Source organism: Phyllostomus discolor, chromosome 4 (genome assembly GCF_004126475.2).
Source record: "Phyllostomus discolor isolate MPI-MPIP mPhyDis1 chromosome 4, mPhyDis1.pri.v3, whole genome shotgun sequence".
NCBI lineage: Eukaryota > Metazoa > Chordata > Mammalia > Chiroptera > Phyllostomidae > Phyllostomus > Phyllostomus discolor.
The window spans coordinates 6003253-6021429 of NC_040906.2; the positions used below are offsets into that span (position 1 = coordinate 6003253).

Consider the following 18177-nt stretch of genomic DNA (forward strand, 5'->3'; position numbering starts at 1 on the left):
ACTAAACAAGAACTCTGGTTAAAGACAGTCTGTGTGGAATTCACCAATATCTTTCAGCATTGCTTTTATTTATTTCTGATAAACAGGGTGCATCTATCTTATAAAATCAATACTATAAGTTTTTACTCTAAATTTGAAAGCTTTAACAAGTAGAAGTTGCCATAAAAAAGTTAAAAGACAAGGAAGCATATTGACAAGTTCAGAGTATGTAGCAAACTCTCCCTTGTCTTTGAAGGAAGGACAATCACCTCAACTTACCACATTGGCTAAAATAAACCAACAATTCATAGAAGAGGCAATTTAAGGCCAATAGACTTGAAAACCTGCTCAACCTCCCATGCAATCAGAGAATACACATTAACAGGCTGCATCCCTTTATCCAGCTCCTTTGTGAAGTCTGGGTGTGGACTGATGGGTCATCAGCCAGTGGCGGGAGAATACAGTGGTTCAGCCACAAGGAAGGCAATTTGGTAGGATCTGTGAACAAGTGAATATTAGTACCCTTTGCCTGAACAATTCTACCTTTTGTTTTCTGACACGAGACAAATACTTGTATATATGCAAAAACATAAATAAACATCTCATGGTTGTTATTGGAGTTTACTGGCAACAGCGAATAATCAAAAACAACATAAATGGATTAAACAGAACATAATTTAACAATTATGGAAAACAACTCCATGGAGCAGTGTGCACGGTTTAATAAGAATGGGGTAGATCCTTATGTCTATTATTGTAAAAAACCTCTAATAATTTTAATATTGAAATTTAAAAAATGTAAAATCCAGAATGGTGTATACAATATAATCTCAGTCAAAAAACAAGACAGAAATTATGCATAACAAGTCATGTTTTCATTCACACAAACACGCTTTACATGTTTGTATGTAAATGTGGAGAGAAGACACAGAGGCCGTGCCCACAGCACTCAGCAGGCCCAGGAATGGAAGCCCCACGGGGCGGCTGGTGAACAGGACTGCTTCCCTCTGTGTCCATCCTGTCATCTGAAATTTCATGACAAAGAAAGTATAATGTATTTCTTTTGGATTCAAAGAACAAACAATTAGACACACCAAGTAATGTAATTTATGACTCCTTACTAAAGAAAAAGGTCGGGTTTCTAGCCTTTTCCTTGTCAGAGGGAGAACCCACCCAGAGCAGAAAATCACAGTAGAAATGAGAGCAGCAGCCCGCACTGGTCTTTGGCGTCTTGGTCCTTCCTCTTCCTTTCACTTTCTCGTCAAGGCCCCTGGAGGAGGCCCAGACCCCCAGCCAGAGATGGGAATAAGCCTGGTGCTGACCTGTCCCCGGGTCAGGTTAGGAGACCCAGGCACCCAAAGTTAGATGTTTCATCTGAATTTTGTATTTTCTTAAGTACCCTCTTTGAAACAACCTAGGTGAAGGTGGAGGGGCCAGAGGGAAATGAGAGAGTTCAGAGGTCATGAGAAAATAACAAATCCCTTTCTCAAAGTCAGAAAGAACAGCTGAGTGCAGAGGGGCCATCAGTGGAGCAGTAGGTGTGACACCAGTGTCTCATGGGCTGCGGCCGCTGCTCTCACACCAGCGGCTGTCCCTCTGCTGTTTAAAGATCCAATATCCTTATCACACATTCCTGCATTCCACTACACTGCACGTGAGTGTACGTGTAAAGCAGGACTAAGGTCAAGGGTTAGTTCAGTGTCTAATGACACACAGTGAAGCAGGAGCACAGCTAGAGAGGAAGTGAAAAGAAGGAAGGCAGAGACTGACCTGGTCCTGAGGTTGGTGCTCGAACTGGCCATCGTCCTACCCTGGACCCTTCCAAGACCTCTGATCCCTCTGGTGTCCCCTGCCTCGTTTCAGCCTGGTTCCAGCCTGGTTCCAGCCCACCCATCCCTGAGCAGGAAGTCTGTAATAGACTCATCCAGAAAGGGCTCCTCCCAAATGGGGAAAACAGAAGTGAAAGTAACTTTTCCAGTGTTGTCAGCCACATTTCCCTCCTCCTGCACCTCCACAGTGGCTCTCAGCCAACAGGACATGTGCCAGCAGGAAGGGAGGACAAGGAGGGACACTCAGGACCTGGAGGGCCAGGGACAGGGGACCTCCAGCAATGAGCAGGGCCAGCCCTCAGCAGTCCCTTTTTTGGAGAAAACAAAAACAAAAACAAAAAAGATGAGCAAACCCCACTGTTCTCATGCCCCACATTTTCTGAGAGGGTGCAGAGGAACAGAGTTAGGTCTCTGTGTTCAGACACAGGGCTGGAGAAGCGCCATTCCCAGGGCGATGGTTTCCGTGTTTGTTCCCTGAGTCTGACTCCCTCTGGCTGGGACTACGAGTTCTAATCCAATTAAATTTAAGATCCAGGGAAAGGTTCTACCCTCTCTCCACATATGTTCTTTCTTTTCCTACAAGGAGTGAATATTAATCTGGACAGATTCCATACCCTGATGAGGATGTTTCTTTCCCAGAGTACAGGGTCTCACTGAGTCCTGGATGCTGCACACATGGGGGATGGGGTCTCTGTCTGCAGCCCTGTCACCCTCTGTTTGGGGGTGGAACATTAGTAAGCTGAGCCTCTGCTGGGCTCAGCTGTCCTCTGCTCCTGGCCTCCATGGTTTGGGGGACCCAGACAGTGTCTGATATAGACAACACCAGCCTTTTCCAGGGGCCCCCACCTCTCTCCTCTGTCCCTCAGCAGCAGGCAGACTAGGGCCCCACTGTGCTGGATATGGGCAGACATGTGCCTGTTTTCCCTGACTCTGCTTAGAGTCACCAAGATCACCACATGAATGAGAGGTGGATAGCAGTTGGCTGGGTGGGAGGTCCACCAGGGCCAGTCTCCTGGGTAGACACTCCCACACTGGGGTGTCCCTGGCCAAAGGGAAGGAGACAAACCTGTGGGGCCAGAGAAAGCTGAGCATGCACCCCGTTCTGCCAACAGCAGTGGTTTCTGAGGGGTCAGGAGGCCTCTCTGCAAAAAGCAAAACTTTTTGATGCAGAAAACAACCTCAGACGCACGTGGGTGAGGACCTGGACAAGACCACCTGCAGAAGCAGGTTGACCCCTAACAGTCCTGCTGGCCTGATGTGAAGGACAGAAGGGAGTGCCTGGGACATTTTTCCATGCAGCAAGGACCAATGACAATGGGGACTGTTCCTGTTCTCTGGGAAGTTGCCCCAGCTATGGCGCCTGGAACCTAGAAAGCAGGAGAGGCAGCAACTGAGGAGGCACATGGAGCAGAGGACTCAGAAAGGGAACAGGCTTTCTTGGCTTCACCAGGAGCAGCTTCCAATCAGACGTCAGTAGTGGGCTGAGTCTCCAGCCTGGGAGACCCTGTGGGGACAGAGGTTTGTCCCTGAGATGAGGCAGGGTCTGGACCTGAGAAGTCACCAGCAGGAAGAAGTGGCAGCAGCAGCAACAGCAGCCACTGGGCTGAGGATGGAGACCCGAGGCATCTCAGTGGAGGTAGGAATGGAGAGGGTGGCACCTGGACCTACATGGGAACACTCAGGCCCCACACCAGTGTCCTGTTTTGGACGGTGACCTACTAACCAGCAGGACTCCTGGTCCCCATGAACACCCTTCTTTCTGGGGAGACTCTCAGGCTGGGAGTTCTGTGAAAGGTGAGTCTGTTCCCTGGTGGGTCTCCCTGGGTTCATCTGGCTGGAGAGGGTTGGACTTGGTGCTCCTTCAAGCTCAAGGTCACAGGGAGAGCAGTCTGTGGGGTGTGGACTGCCTGTGCATTTGTGTGTTCATGGGCTTGTGCAGTTGATTGTAGCAGCCTGAGGCCTTGTGGATAAATCCAACCCTAGGGTTCAGATTTAGGGGTTACTTTTGGCACACACCTAATCCGGGTACCTGATCCACCTTTTCCCAGGAAGAGCTTGGTGTGTTGGTCTTCATCTCTCTCATCTTTGTGCCTTCAGTTGGGTGGGAACTTACGTTTGGTGACTTGGGGAGAGTTTATAAATAAAATTTGAGGTTTCTCTGTGATGTTCCCTTCTTCTGAGATTACCCTCTAACCCCACAGAAACTCTGGCTGCCTGACTTTGCTGACCGTGAGGGAAGTGGACTTCCTGTCAAAGTGCTGACCATCACACAAACCTGTGGCTGCTGTCAGAGCCTGGTGACAGTAAACTGGAAACATCAAGTGTTGGCTGCAAGTGAGATTTGATTTCTCTGCAAAATTGTCCTGTCTTTGTTCATTCTTCCAACATTTTAAGCATTGTTTCCTCATTATTTTTTTAATGATTTAATTTGTTTTTAGAGAGGGGGGAAGAGAAGAAGAGAGAGGGAGAGAAATATCACTGTGTGGTTGCCTCTTATGTGCCCCCGACTAGGGAACTGGCCGGAAACCCTGGCGTGGGCCCTAACTGGGATTTGAACAGATGACCCTTTGGTCACAGGCCAGCACTCAGTCCACTGGGCCACACGAGCCAGGGTTGTTCTCCGATTATTGCCTAGAGCTTCTAGCTGTTTTCTTCAATTGGCTGGCTCAGTAGGAAGTCACTCCTACAGATCAGAAGCAGAAGTCTCATTCCTACTCATAAGCAGCAGACCACGCTGCACACTCCCAGGCCCAGCCCTGTTCTGACTCCTGGAGAAGCCCAGTGGGCCCAGTGGCCCTGAGCCCCTGCCCACCGAGGAAGGGAGATGCTGCTGTGCAGAGCGTCAGAGGCACATATTTGTTAGGGGACCCACAAGCCAGGGTAGATACACTTTGTACTTCTGTACATGGGAGCAGAAACACACGCCTATTAGAGTGGGCTCCTTTATAAATAAAATGACACAGCAAACAATATGGCTGGAGCAAAAACAGGGTTTATCCTAACATTTCAGTGGAGGTAATACTTTGCAGGCCACCTAGAATGGTGAGAAATACATGTTGCCAAGAAGACTAAGAATATTTGCTTTTTGGTAAAGGAAGAGATTGAATGATGGTATCAAATCTGTTTTTTTTTAATGGTTTATTTATTCAGCCCCTGAACTCTGATGTGGGCCCTTGTGAAGCCTTGCTGGGAGATCTCCCCACCCACTGTTCACAGAGACAATTGGAGAATATCGGGTCTCCTCAACAAACGGCACTTCTCTCCAGCAAAGCGGAGCAGTGTGTGAGCTGACGCTGAGAGGGGCCTCTCTGGGATGACCTCAGGAGCTGCAGATCCCTCCACAACCCCACGCTCTCCAGGTAAGACCACAGCTGAGCTCCCCAGCAAACAGCCCACATCTGAGAGTAGGTAAACGGGACAGACAAGATGGCTGCTTAGTGTCCTTCCTTGTTCTTGGCTGTCCAGTGGGGTGGGATAGACACTCTCCCTTCTAGCATGATGACAAATTCAGCCCTTTTCTCTACAGCACAGGGAAACCAGGCCACAGACAAGCTGTTCCATTGAAAAGGTACCAGGATCTGTGGTCCCTATGACTGGCCTGGGACTGTCCTATTTCTCCTGTTAGACAGCATGACCCATTTTGCGATAATCTTGGTGGTGTCCTCAGTCAGCCATGGTCCCCATGGCCATCTGTCCACCTGCCCTCTCTTCCAGAGACACAGGTTTCACTGGGTGGACAACACATACGCTGTGTGTGCAGGAGTGGAGGGGCTGTTAATTCAGATGCTGTCCTGTCGGCAAGCCTGCCAGCCAGGCTCTCTTTGGGGAATTAGACCCTTGAAAGCAATGTGTTGAGCAGTTAAAAAAATCAGTTGGAAATACTTGTTTAGTGATATACTGGTCCATAAGTAATTTCTCCCATTTCATAGATTGCCGTTTCATTTTGTTGATTATTTTGTTGTTGTTTTTGTGTGGAAGCTTTTTGGTTTGATATCATTCCAATTGATTATTTTTGCTTCTGGTGTTTGGGCTTTTGGTGCCACATATATAAAATCATTGTCAAGACCAATGCCAAAAACCGTTTCTCTATGTTTTCTTCCAGCAGTTTTATGGTTTCAGGCTTTACATTTATGTCTTTAATCCAGTTTGTGTTGATTTTTCTTAGAAGTACAACATAAGGCCCAGTTTCTTTCTTTTGCCTATGAATATCTACTTTTCCCAACATCATTTATTGAAGAAGCTATCCTTTCCCCATTGAGTATTATGGGTCTTCTGTCAAATATTAGTTAACTGCCTTTACATAGATTTATTTCTTGATTCTTTTGTATTTGTCTATGTGTTGTTTTTACACCTCTGCCATACTATTTTGATGACTAGAGCTTTGCATTGTAGTCTGAATCATAAAATGTGATGCCTCCAGCTTTGTTTTGCATTTTAAGGATTCCTTTGTCTACTCAGGATCTTTTGTGGTTCCACAGGAATTTTAAGATTTACTTTTTTATTTCTGGAAAAATATCCATTAGAATCATGATAAGGATTGCATTTCAATGCATTTGTGAATTTTCCAGTTTTCTTCTTGTTACTGATTTCTAGTTTCATAACATTGTAATTGCAAAACACACATTTATTTTGGTCAATTAGAGATGTGATTTATTCAAGTATCTGAAAACCTTCTACAGTGGAAACTGTTACCTGATGCTGCTTGTACTGTGCTATGAACCATGCATGTACTGCCATGCTGTTTTCAGAAGACTTGAAATGCCACCGATAGTTTAAAAATTGTACACCTGATGGAGAAGTGAGGAAGACAATTTAATGTTTCACCTGGATCCAGATTTGCATAAAGTTAAATGACAGCTCCATTCTGCAAATAGGTGTTTCATGATGGTATCCAAGAAGAAGTGGTTGGTGATGGACAATTCAGAAATGCTTCCCCAAAAGGTGGATGGTTCTTTAAAGAGTTTCAGGTTACAAAGCTCGCAGAAACACTGAGCCCCAACACACTGATTCTTGGTCCAGAAAACATGGGTGTTCAGGTTCCACGTGGCTGGGTGCCCCTATAATCACGTTTCTGTGCTTTAAATTAAAAGGGTCCTTTGGACCAGACAGGAAGCAGGCGGGCACTGTGCACCATCAGTCATAGTGGATGGCCATGTAAAAGATGATCCATATGACCATGAACAAAGCAAAAGATGTCATAAACCCTTTTTTCGTGAGCTCCCATGTGCCGCCACATTCTTCCTCATCTCTCTGTAGGTAGTTGCTGAGGTAGAGGTACAGGACTCCTGCATTGATCAAACAAAACCCCTCTATTCCCAAGAAACCTCATAATGGTAATGCTCCCCAAGTGGCACCTAGGACAACAGTGATGATCTGTCAGAACCAGTAGATAACATCTATAAAACTCATCCTTGTCCTCCTAGGCCGAGTCACTCTGCAGCACCTTGCTCCAGGCAGGCACTCTGAGAGTCCTTTTGGCCAGTGGGGGCTGAGACTGCTCCTCCTTCTGTCACCCACAACTCACCCCCCCTGTTTTGCCCCCCAGGCTAGGTCTGGGGTGTGCGGGCCAAGCCAAAAGAAGTCCAAGGTCTGGGGTTGTGGGTCATGGCGTGCAGGGAGGCAGGCTCAGCACTCTGGCTCCGCAGCACACTGCAGTTGCCTGCACTCAGCCAAAGCCTTAAAGACACAATTTTTAATTTCTAGGTTATGTTTAGACTTATTACCTAAGTTACGGTTTATCCTAGAAAATCTGACTTCCAACCAACATGGAGTCATAGGTTGATACACTGTGCCTCCTGTCATAACCAAAAGGACAGCAACAATTTGAAAACAAAACCCAACAAGAATGACAGAAAGTAGAACTGTATGGAAGTCTGACAACCAAAAGAGTTAAAGAAGAAGCACTCACACAGACTGGTAGGAGGGGAAGAGAGGGGAAGCCAAGGCAGAGAGGACTCACAGCAAGGCAGTGGCTGGCTGACCAGGTGAGGTGGTGGCTGGCAGAGCAGGTGGTCCCACATTTGTGTGTGGACAAACTGGGAGGAAGAGATCATACAACCCAGAGTTCCAGTGTGGGGAATTAAAGCCTCAAAGCTCTGACTGAAAAAACCTATAGGGGTTGAGGTGTTGAGGGAAACTCCCAGCCTCACAAAGAGTTTGTTGGAGAGACACATAGGATCTTAGAATGCACACAAACCCACCCATGTAGGAATCAGCATAGAAGGGCCCAATTGGCATGTGGGTAGCAGAGGAAGTGACTGAAAGCTGGCTGAACGCTGAACAAGTGGTATTGTTCCTTCCTAGACTCTTCCCCCACAAGCAGCACCATAACACAGCAGGATGGGTTGCCCTGCCCTGGTGAATACCTAGGTCTCTGCCCTGCACTACATAACAAGGCATGCCCAGAAAAAAAAAGAGTCCCAAATGAAAGAACAGATCAAACCCACAGAAAAAAATACAACTAAGCAACAAAGAGATAGCCAACCTATCAGATGCACAGTTGGGAACACTGGTAATCAGGATGTTCACAGAATTGGTTGAGTATAGACACAAAATAGAGGAAAAAGTGAAGGTCATGAAAAGTAAAATAAAGGAAAATGTACAGGGAACCAATAGTGATGGGAAGGAAACTAGGACTCAGGTCGATGGTTTTGACCAGAAAGAAGAAAAAAATATTTGACCGGAACAGAATGAAGAAACAAGAATTCAAAAAATCAAGGAAGGCTTAGGAACCTCTGGGACAACTTTAAATATTCCAACATCTGAATAATAGGGGCACCAGGAGGAGAAGAGGAAGAGCAAGAAATTGAAAACTTATTTGAACAAATAATGAAGGAGAACTTCCCTAATCTGGGCAAGGCAATAGACTTCTAGGAAGTCCAGGAAGCTCAGAGTCCCAAAGAAGTTGGACTCAAGGAGGAACACATCGAGGCACTTCATAATTACATTGCCCAAGGTTAAAGATAAGGAGAGAATCTTAAAAGCAGCACGAGAAAAGGAGACAGTTACCTACAAAGGAGTTCCCAGAAGACTATCAGCTGATTTCTCCAAAGAAACCTTACAGGCAAGAAGGGTCTGGAAAGAAGTATTTCAAGTCATGAAAGGCAAGGACCTACATCCAAGATTACCCTATCCAGCAAAGCTATCATTTAGAATGAAAGGGCAGATAAAGTGCTTCTCAGATAATGTCAAGTTCAAGGAGTTCATCATCACCAAGCCCTTATTCTATGAAATGTTAAAGGGAGTTATTGAAGAAAAAGAAGAAGATAAAAATACGAACAGTAAAATGACAAAAAACACAATGGTCAACAACTCAACCTAAAAACAAAAACAAACACAAACTAAGCAAACAACTAGCACAGGAACAGATTCACAGAAATGGAGATCACATGGAGGGTTATCAGCGTGGAAGGAGAGAGGGCAATGGGGGAAAAGGTACAGGGAATATGTAGCAGAAATGGTAGGTACAGAATAGATAGGGGGAGGGTAAGAGTAGTACAGGAAATGTAGAAATCAAAGAACTTATATGTACGACCCATGGACATGAACTAAGTGCTGGGGAATATGGGTGGGAGTAGGTATGCAGGGTGGAGGGTGATAAAGAGGGCAGATGGGACAACTGTAATAGCATAATCAGTAAACTATATTGAAAAAATCTGTGTGTGCCTGAGGACAATGTGTATTGTGCTACGGTTGGATGAAACATGTGTATTTTTGCCAGACTCATTTGAGCTATAGTGTCTTTCATATCTGTCAGTTTTCTTTTAATTATCTGAATGATCTAATATTGTTGGGAGTACGGCATTTTAGCTCTCTAATGTTATTAATCCTTCCTTATTGTTTCGTATATCTTTTTCCTTGCTTTCTTTTTCTCTTACAGTGTTCCTTTGTGATTTGATGACTTGTGGTTGCTTATTTTGACTTCTTTGTCACAATCTTTTGTGTATGTACTACAGGTTTTTCCTTTGTGGTTAGCATGAGGCGTACCATGTGAATATAAAATATCATATCTTTTATAAGATATAAAATATCTTATATTCATAATTTTTATTTTGAGCTGATGACAACTCAAATTTGATCATATGAGAAGTGTTATTTACTTCTCCCCACACTATATAAGGGCACTGATGTAAGAATTTACATCTTTGTAATATTGTGTATCCCAAAATAACTTATTATAGTTATGGATATTTTCAGTGTCTCTGCTTTAATTGTGTTTGCTTGTTTTGTTGATTAGGTTCCACTTATAGGTAAGATCATATGGTATTTGTTTAGTTATGGATACTTTAATGTATTTTTTTAACATTTAAAGTGTAGTTGTAGTGAAGCATTTAACATCATTACAATATTGGAGGATCTCAATTCAATTGCATATTTTAAATCACAAGGAGTTTTACTCATTTACATGTTTTTTTAATGATGTTGATTAACATCATTTTATTTTAGCTTGAAGAAGGCCCTTTAACATTTCTTGTAAGACTAGTTTACTGGTGATGAACTGCTGTCGCGGACACTGGCCCACAGTGCCTGCGGTGTTATGGATGAAATACGAGACAAATTCACAAGGACACTCGAGTCTTGTGGAGGAAAAGGGATGACATGGCTACTCTCTCAAGGGGAGAGTGCCTCGTAGCGGCCTGGCAACTTGCTCAAGAGGAGCGCTCCAATCCTTGCCTTCACAGGTTTTTATTGGGTTTCAATTTACACAGGAAAACAGGTAAAGTTCATTAATCGCTGTCAGGAAGTAAGGATCAAACAATAGATAGCATACAAAGAACTAACAGGGTTTATTCTGTCAGGGTCTGTTAGCTAAAGAGCTACAGACCTTTGGGAAACAAACTCATTTCCTGCTTAGGCCTTTATCATTTAATTAAGAGCATTCTTAGCAAAGCAGTTTTCACAGGAGTTTATGTATTCTTTCTCAGGCCTGATCACCCAGGGAACCTGCCCTTTCCAGCACAGGGCTGCACCTCCCTCTATCATTGTTTCAGGATTAAGTCAGGCAGAGGAGGCAAGGCAGCCAAGAGATTAGGAGACTTCTAGAAGACAGAATGAAGACTCAGGCGTTGTCAAAGCTCAGGGGCAAGGGCCCATCACCCCCTTTCTCTATAGACTCCCAAGTCCTTCCCTGGGACCTGTACGTGATCATGACTGTCTTAGATTGTTCTTTGCTTCGGGAATCTTACCGGTCATTGGCTAACTGACCAAACATTGCAGGCCAGTTATGAAAGAAGGAGCAGAAGCAGTGCTCCTGCCAGGGAGATAAGCTTTGTCTCCTTAGTGGCTTATGGTCCGAAGGTCGCTTAGTCAGCAATAACCATGGGGGCGGTTACAGCTCCTGAAACCAGGCAGGGTGGTTTCCAACAAACTGCCTCAGCTTACTTGTTGGGGGAAGACTATGTCTCCTTCATTTCTGAAAAACAGCCTTGCTTGGTACTACTCTTGGTTGACAGATTTTTCTCTCAGTATCTTGAATATATCATTCCTCTTTCTCCTGCATGAAAAGTTTCTGGTAAGAAATACACTAATATACTTATGGAGGCTTTTGACATGTGATAAGTCACTTTTCTCTTGCTACTTTTAAAATTGTCCCTTTGTCTTTGACTTTTGGACAATTTAATTATAAAGTGACTCAGTGTAGCCCTGTTCAGTTTCTACCTATTGGGTCCATTGGGCTTCATGAAGCTGGAAGTCTCTTTTGCTCCAGGAACATGGGAAGTTTTTAACCATTACTGTTTTAAACAGACTTTCCATTTCTTTTACTTTTCTCATTTTAGAATTCCCATAATGTTCTTATGTTTTACTTGATAATGTCTCATAAATCCTGTAGGCATTCTTCACTCATTCACATCCTTGGTTTATCCTCTGACTGCATAATTTTAAATAACGTATCTTATAATTCCCTGATTCTTCTTCTGCTTGACTGAGTCTGCTGTTAAAGTTCTCTATTAAATTCATTAGCATATTTATTGTATTCTTCAGCTCTAGGATTTTAGCTGTTTTTTATAGTTTCTCTTTGTTGAACTTGTCGTTTTGTTCATTTTATTTAGTTTTCTGTCTATGGGTTCTTGTACTTCACTGAACTTCTTTAAGGGGATTATTCTAAAGTCTTTGTCAGATGATTTATAGATCACCACTTTTAGGGGTAGTTATTAAAGCATACTAGTGTCTTAGTAGTTGTAAGCAGTGTCTATTCCAGACTTTAAAGGCTCACTTCATCATGAAAATATTTTTATCCATCAGTTCAGTTTGGAACAGAGAACAAACAGAAGACTTGGTAGCATTCGTGGGGGTGTGGGGCATGGTATCAGGGTGTATGTTGGAAAAGTTAATGCCTGTGCTCTGGGTTTGGTGGTTGCATGCTGGCTGAGTTGTGTGGTTTGTGGGTCTGCTGGTTGGGCTTCCTGATCAGGCTGGGCTGCTGACTGTTCTCTGGGTCTTGATGGGTCCACTTGCTGAGCTTTACCATCACCTGTTGTTGGGTGATGTTTCAGGCTGTGTTTGGGATATGGAGGTTCCACAAGTCAGACTCTGCAATGTGTCAGAGTTACAGGCTCTATTTAGCAATGGCTCCTGGGTGGGTGAAGTTTCAGGATATGTTCCCTGGCCTGATGTTGCCTCTGGATGGACTTCATGTTCAGCTGGGACAACAAGAAGGGCTTCACAGTCATACTGGGCCTTGGAATGTGATATGAAACCTTGTGAGGCCAAATGTTGTTTCCTTAAGTTGGCAGGGTTACAGACTTGGCCTCACAATAAATAAAATTGTTGGCTGTGCTCTGCTCTTATAATTGGTAATTGACCAGACCTCTGACTTGGAAAGGCCCCCAATTGCATGATGTAGTTGGGTAGGGATAGAAACTATTCCACAATTGGGCAGTGTCACTCTCCTGACTCCCTCTCTGGGTGGGTTATGAACTACACTCTATGATTGAGTGAGCTTATTGGGTAGGACCCCCGAATGGGTGAGGCCACAGGCTGAGTTAGTCAATTGAACAGCATTGTAGGGTGGGCTCTCTTGCTAGATGGAGTTACAAATCTGGCTGCATATATCACCTGAACCATAGGCTTGCTGGTGTGGCTGCCAGGGTTGTCTTCCCAAGCCTTTTAAATGGCCAGGACTGGGGCAACACTCGGCAGTTGAGTGGATCTTGCACATTTGTTTTTCTGGTTGGCCATGGTACTAGAATGGACTCCATGGTTGGTATGGTGTGACTTGGGAACCAAATCAGGTAAAACTGACAACGGAGCTCCTTGGCCAGATGGTATGAGGGGCTGTACTCTGCAGAAGGGAAGAACCACTAGTTGGGCTCTCTCTTTAGGGACTGCTACCAGCAGAATGCAGTCCACCAAGGTCTGAGTGCTGAGTGCCACAAGCCCCACCTTTGCTTGAGTTTCTATTAGTCATCTAGTAGCCAGAAATCACCTAGTTTTTGCCTAATCCAGACAGCTGAATCATATGGAGATGTAATTTTGATTAAACCCCTTGAACCTTAAATCTTTGCAGGTGGTATCAACCGCTGTCATTCTCCTCTCCACCAGAATTATGACATTGTTTTCAACTTACTATTTTCAGTAAAGAAAACTTCAGTTTCAGAGCCTTCCTTCTGGCCTTTCCTAGGACAGTGATTGTTATTTCCTAGGTTAAGGAATGATAGGATAGAAAACCAGGTTGGCCAGCTGCTATGTGTGTCCTGATTATACCTTTGGGAACTTGGGAAATGACTGCTGGATGGCTGCATGGACTCAATGTTAGGTGGACCTTACTTTACCTTCAGAAGTGTACACTAACAGGTGGTGTTTCGGGCCCTCAAATGTGAACTGAGACACTGTATTACTAATCCTTAAAATGTCTATATGTTTTCTTTGTTTTGAATATGGTTGCTTGAATGAATGGCCAAAGGCCCCTTTGGGGAAGAACCCAAGGAATTACTACTGTGTACATTTGCATCCTCCTTTCTGATAAAAACTGCCCTCATTTCCAACAATAGCTTCTGGAGCAAGGATTGGCTGAGGTCTGGAGAGTAGGCAAAAAAATGTTGTCTTTTCTTTCAGGTAGCATTTGAATCATCTGATCATCTTTTAACAAACTTTTTGTGAAATATATGAAGCAATACCCTGTTGGTTGCTCTGTCTTACCTATGAGAACATCATCTTCTATGAGCTATTTCCTTAGACATCTATGGCTCAGGATCTCTGGTTGTCATTCTAAGCTTGCTGCTCATTATGGAGATTACTCATCTTTCTCTGATAAGTTAGTACTGCCACATAGCTTAAATTACTCTGGAATCCTATAATTTCCTTTGCTCTGAGGGAATCCAGCTCTGTACATGATTCCTATATTATTCGAGCCTACAGAGGACAGTCCCACATGATCATCTTAAGGATGCAGGCACCCTCTTAACAGTGCATTTCTGATGCTCACTAAGGTGGTGTTTCTGAGGCGTCCTGAGGACACAGTCACCTGAAGGATGGGGTTTCCAGTTGTAGAGAGTAGAGCTGTGCCATCTTCCTAAGGGTTTTGAGTGCCCCAACTCCATTTTGCTGGCCCTGGCAAGTCTAGTATTTTTTCCTTCACTCTATCTAGTGTGCACTCTGCTTTATAGCAAGCCACTAAGAATCACCAAGAATCACTGCCTTTGGAACTTACCAGGCTAATTAATCTCTGTGGCCCAGGACAGTGTACCTGTATAAGTAGCCTCCACTGCCCATCAGTGGTACCTTGTAATATTGCTTTTTCAGGATGCAGTCCCACACAAATCCCTTAGCCCTAAAGCTCTACTGAATTGTTCAGCTAGGGGTGTTATCTCTTATATTCCTAGTTTTGTTATTCTGAGAGAACTGTGCATAGTCTTAAATGGGGGGTAAGACAAGTTTCTCTACCAACAGGGACAAGGGACCGTTTTGCAAGTCTGTGGGATCAGAGGGGTCTGGAGTTTAGAGTTCAGGTGCATCTACCTAGAAAACCCCATTCTGAGTTTCAGGGCTTCATGATTTCTTTATCAGCGCCTTGACTTTGACTCAAGAGGCCACATTGAGCTTAGAATTCAGTCATCTCTGAAGTTCTATCGTTCTTAAAATTAGGGGTTTTGCTAGGACTTCCTTACTGCCTGCTTTCTAGTTGTAGGTGATAATCAATACATTTAAGCCTGTCATATACTCAATATTTAAGACATTAGTGGTGCTTAGAAATAGCCACCACATTATATAGTCTTATGGTTACTATTTATCCCTTTGTGAATGCTAGACAATTGCATCAGGTAGTATACATCTTCCCCTATATGACATTCAGTTACTGAAGGTGAATGTTTTTGGAACCACACTGCTTGAGCACCCCAGGTACTATCTATATTCTGCTTGGAACTGTCTGTCTAGCCGGCCTTCCAACTCAGTGCTGTATGCCTAAGGGCTGGCTTGCTTAAACCATTATGTTAAAGTGGGCTCCCAAAAGCAAAGCCTGAGATAAAGTGTATTGAATACATGATTTATTGTGAGGATTCTCTCAGGAGGAGGAGTGTAAGGGATGTAGGATACCATGGAGGAGAAAGCTAAGCAAGGATATGGTCATAGCTGGACAATAGTTGTAGCCTCAGTCCCTGGGGGACATGGAGTCACTGAACATACTTGGTTCAACTTTGGTGTGGGAACCATCCCCTAGGCCACAGAGATATAACATTCAGGTGAATCTAGCTCCATTTGGCCCAAAGCAATACATTGGGGAGAGGTGGCATCAGCAGCCAACGTCATAGCAGCAGGGGGATAAGAAATGTGCCAGAAAGCAGCATGATGTTTCAGGGTGCCAACAGCATGCATTGCACCAGTGCACTGTTCTAATTTGTTTCCTGAATAGCGAAGACCTTTTTGAAATTCTCCGTAAATTCTTCCTGGTTTAAATGTAATTTGTCACGCTACAAGAAAAAGCAGACAAAAATAATGATACTCATTTACTTTGTCATTAGACCTCTTGCAATTGACAATGATCAGAACTTTTAACCAGGTTACGTTTAAAAACACACACAGCTAAGAGTAACTTGTTTCCTAACAGCATGATTACTTCTTGATGACTAGACAGAAATAGGAAATCATTACTACTCTTGAGGACTCTTACTCCTTATCTTTGGGTTGTCTCTTTCGGTGAGAGAAAAGTAACCTAAGATCTTAGAAACAATCAAACATCACAGATGTTTAAGTACAACCAGTGGTCTTCCTTTCACACTACACTTCTATTCCCCTTTAGTCATGGGGAATAACTTGCAAAAGACTCTGCATTTTGGGACTTCTGAGAGGTCTCATTAAGTATAAATGGGGAGAGGTAAGAGGAATAATGTGACTTCAGGATACAGTCTCCTTTGTAGGTGTGGAGGAAGAACGACATGATTGTTCTCAATAGGCACCTGTTGCCTTTACTGAAGCTCTCAAGTGGTTCTGGATGCAGACACACCTTCTCACTCATAGCTCCTCTACTCGGTGAGCTGAAATCCTTATATAAAAACCAACTCACTTTCTGAACTCTTGATCATACTGGCTGATCATAAAATCTGAGGGAAACTCTAAAAAATGCCCAGCACCAGGAAATGAGAGCAGAGAAACTCATGGAAAGAAAATGCAATGAATGCATGGGAGCCACTTACCCTGGGGTCATGAAAAAATTTGTTCATGGCCTCCATAAAATCTTGCACTTTGCAGTAATTGTCCTTGATTAGTTTCTTCTTGATTATGTCCAACTTCCTAAGTTTCCCTAGGTATTGAGAAGCCTTTGTAACCTGGTGAAAAATATACCAATAGCAATCAAATGGGGAGTTTTGACAGAGTTCAATGTGTTCTGTGGATTCCCATCCAATCCAGCAGAAATCCACGGTGACAATAAAGTAGCTCATGCTCTCCCTCCCAGGGGCTTCAGATCATAAATATCACAAGTGTCCATGTGAAGGACAGGTAATATCATGGTGGTCTGTATTGATGTTTTCTTGTTGTTACTCACATAACTTCCATGTGGAATATTTGGGAAAATGTTGCTCTCTAAATGGTGATAGACCTTTAAGAGCAGGAACTCACATTTCTGCAAAAGAAGGCGGCAGTGAATGAAAAACAGCTTGAAGAGAATGAGCTCAGAGGCACACCCTGAGAGACACAAGGCCACATCATTATTCTGGAATTATACCCAAACTGGAATTGCTCTTGGACACTAACAGGTAATGCCTGTTTTTTTTTTTCCTGCATATACTTTCTGGTGAGATTTCAGTGTGGCTGAGACACATTCAGAAGAGGAGGCATCATTTGACAGCCTCCCTCTCATCTTGTGACTGATTGACTTCTTACATGTGAGCAGAACAGAAAAGGCTTGGGGTCACATTCAACTCACCAACTTCCTCCCAGGATCCATCCGCTTCATCAGGACCTCAGATTCCGTGTAAAACTGCAGACCTTGTGAAGAATTTTCTACTGTGCACAAGGTACAATTCCAACCATTCCTGAGATGTCAGATATGTGAGAAAGGGCAAAGCCCAGAAAGCGCCACCATCACTACACCCACTGTTGTCTTTAAGGAACGGCCACTAGGCACAGACTGTGGGTGAAGGGGACATCATCAGGGGTACCCAGAATTCTTATGTGATACCCATAGAGGGTAACCACAGCGGGTGAGTGGGTAGAAGGCTGAGTCAGGGTGGGTAGTGGGCTCTCCTCTTCGTGTCTGAGCTGCTGGGAGCACAGGGAGCCCTGACCATCAACCTGAGCACCAAAGGCCGAACCTAAACCCATGCGGACCTTAGGGTTTCATCATCCAGTTGGAATGTAGTTAAATGAGGAAACCAGGCCATGTTTTCTTTCTTTTCTGAAAAAGCCCAGAATACAGACAATTGGCACCACCACTCCCATGAAAAGGTGTCTGTGCTGGGAAAGTTCTGGAAGGACAGTAGCAGTGTGTTGGTGAAAGACCCAGCCTCTGGCCCCTGCTCCCCAAGGAGAGAAGAGAACATGACCCCCTTGTTGCTAGCTTCTTTCACCAGCTCCCAGGATCATACTGCTGGACCCTGTACCTCCAGCCCCACTCTGTCTCCATCAGGAAACAAGGAGGAACCTCACAGGGGGAGTGTGCATCACAGGAGGATTGGTCTCTAAAAGGAGACAGGGGGCTGCATCTCACAAACCTCTTTGTGTCCACAGGTGGGAGGTGACAGTCCCCATGAAAGAAGCTGTGACAATTTTCACAGCAGAAGAGCTTTCCTCCATCCTGGCAGATCTCGCATTTGTCTGAGTTTTCCTCCTAGAAGGTAAAATAAGGTCCACATTCCCATGGGCCCCTGATGACAAGCACTGTGGGAATGTAGGACTCATGGTCTTTGTGTGAGCCTGCAGGGACTCTTATGTG

The 18177-nt window shown here is 44.3% G+C and overlaps 1 protein-coding gene and 1 pseudogene across 1 annotated transcript in view; both read right to left on the reverse strand.

Moving 5' to 3' along the window:
- Nucleotides 1-18170, reverse strand: part of LOC114493818 (nuclear body protein SP140-like protein) — a 61751-nt gene extending 43581 nt beyond the window's left edge. The window contains exon 1 of the mRNA XM_036025010.1: nucleotides 17957-18170. The gene's annotated coding sequence lies outside the window, so the exon portion shown is untranslated. The remainder of the gene's footprint in view (nucleotides 1-17956) is intronic.
- Nucleotides 6442-17567, reverse strand: LOC114494154 (annotated as a pseudogene).
- Nucleotides 18171-18177: the final 7 nt, after the last annotated feature.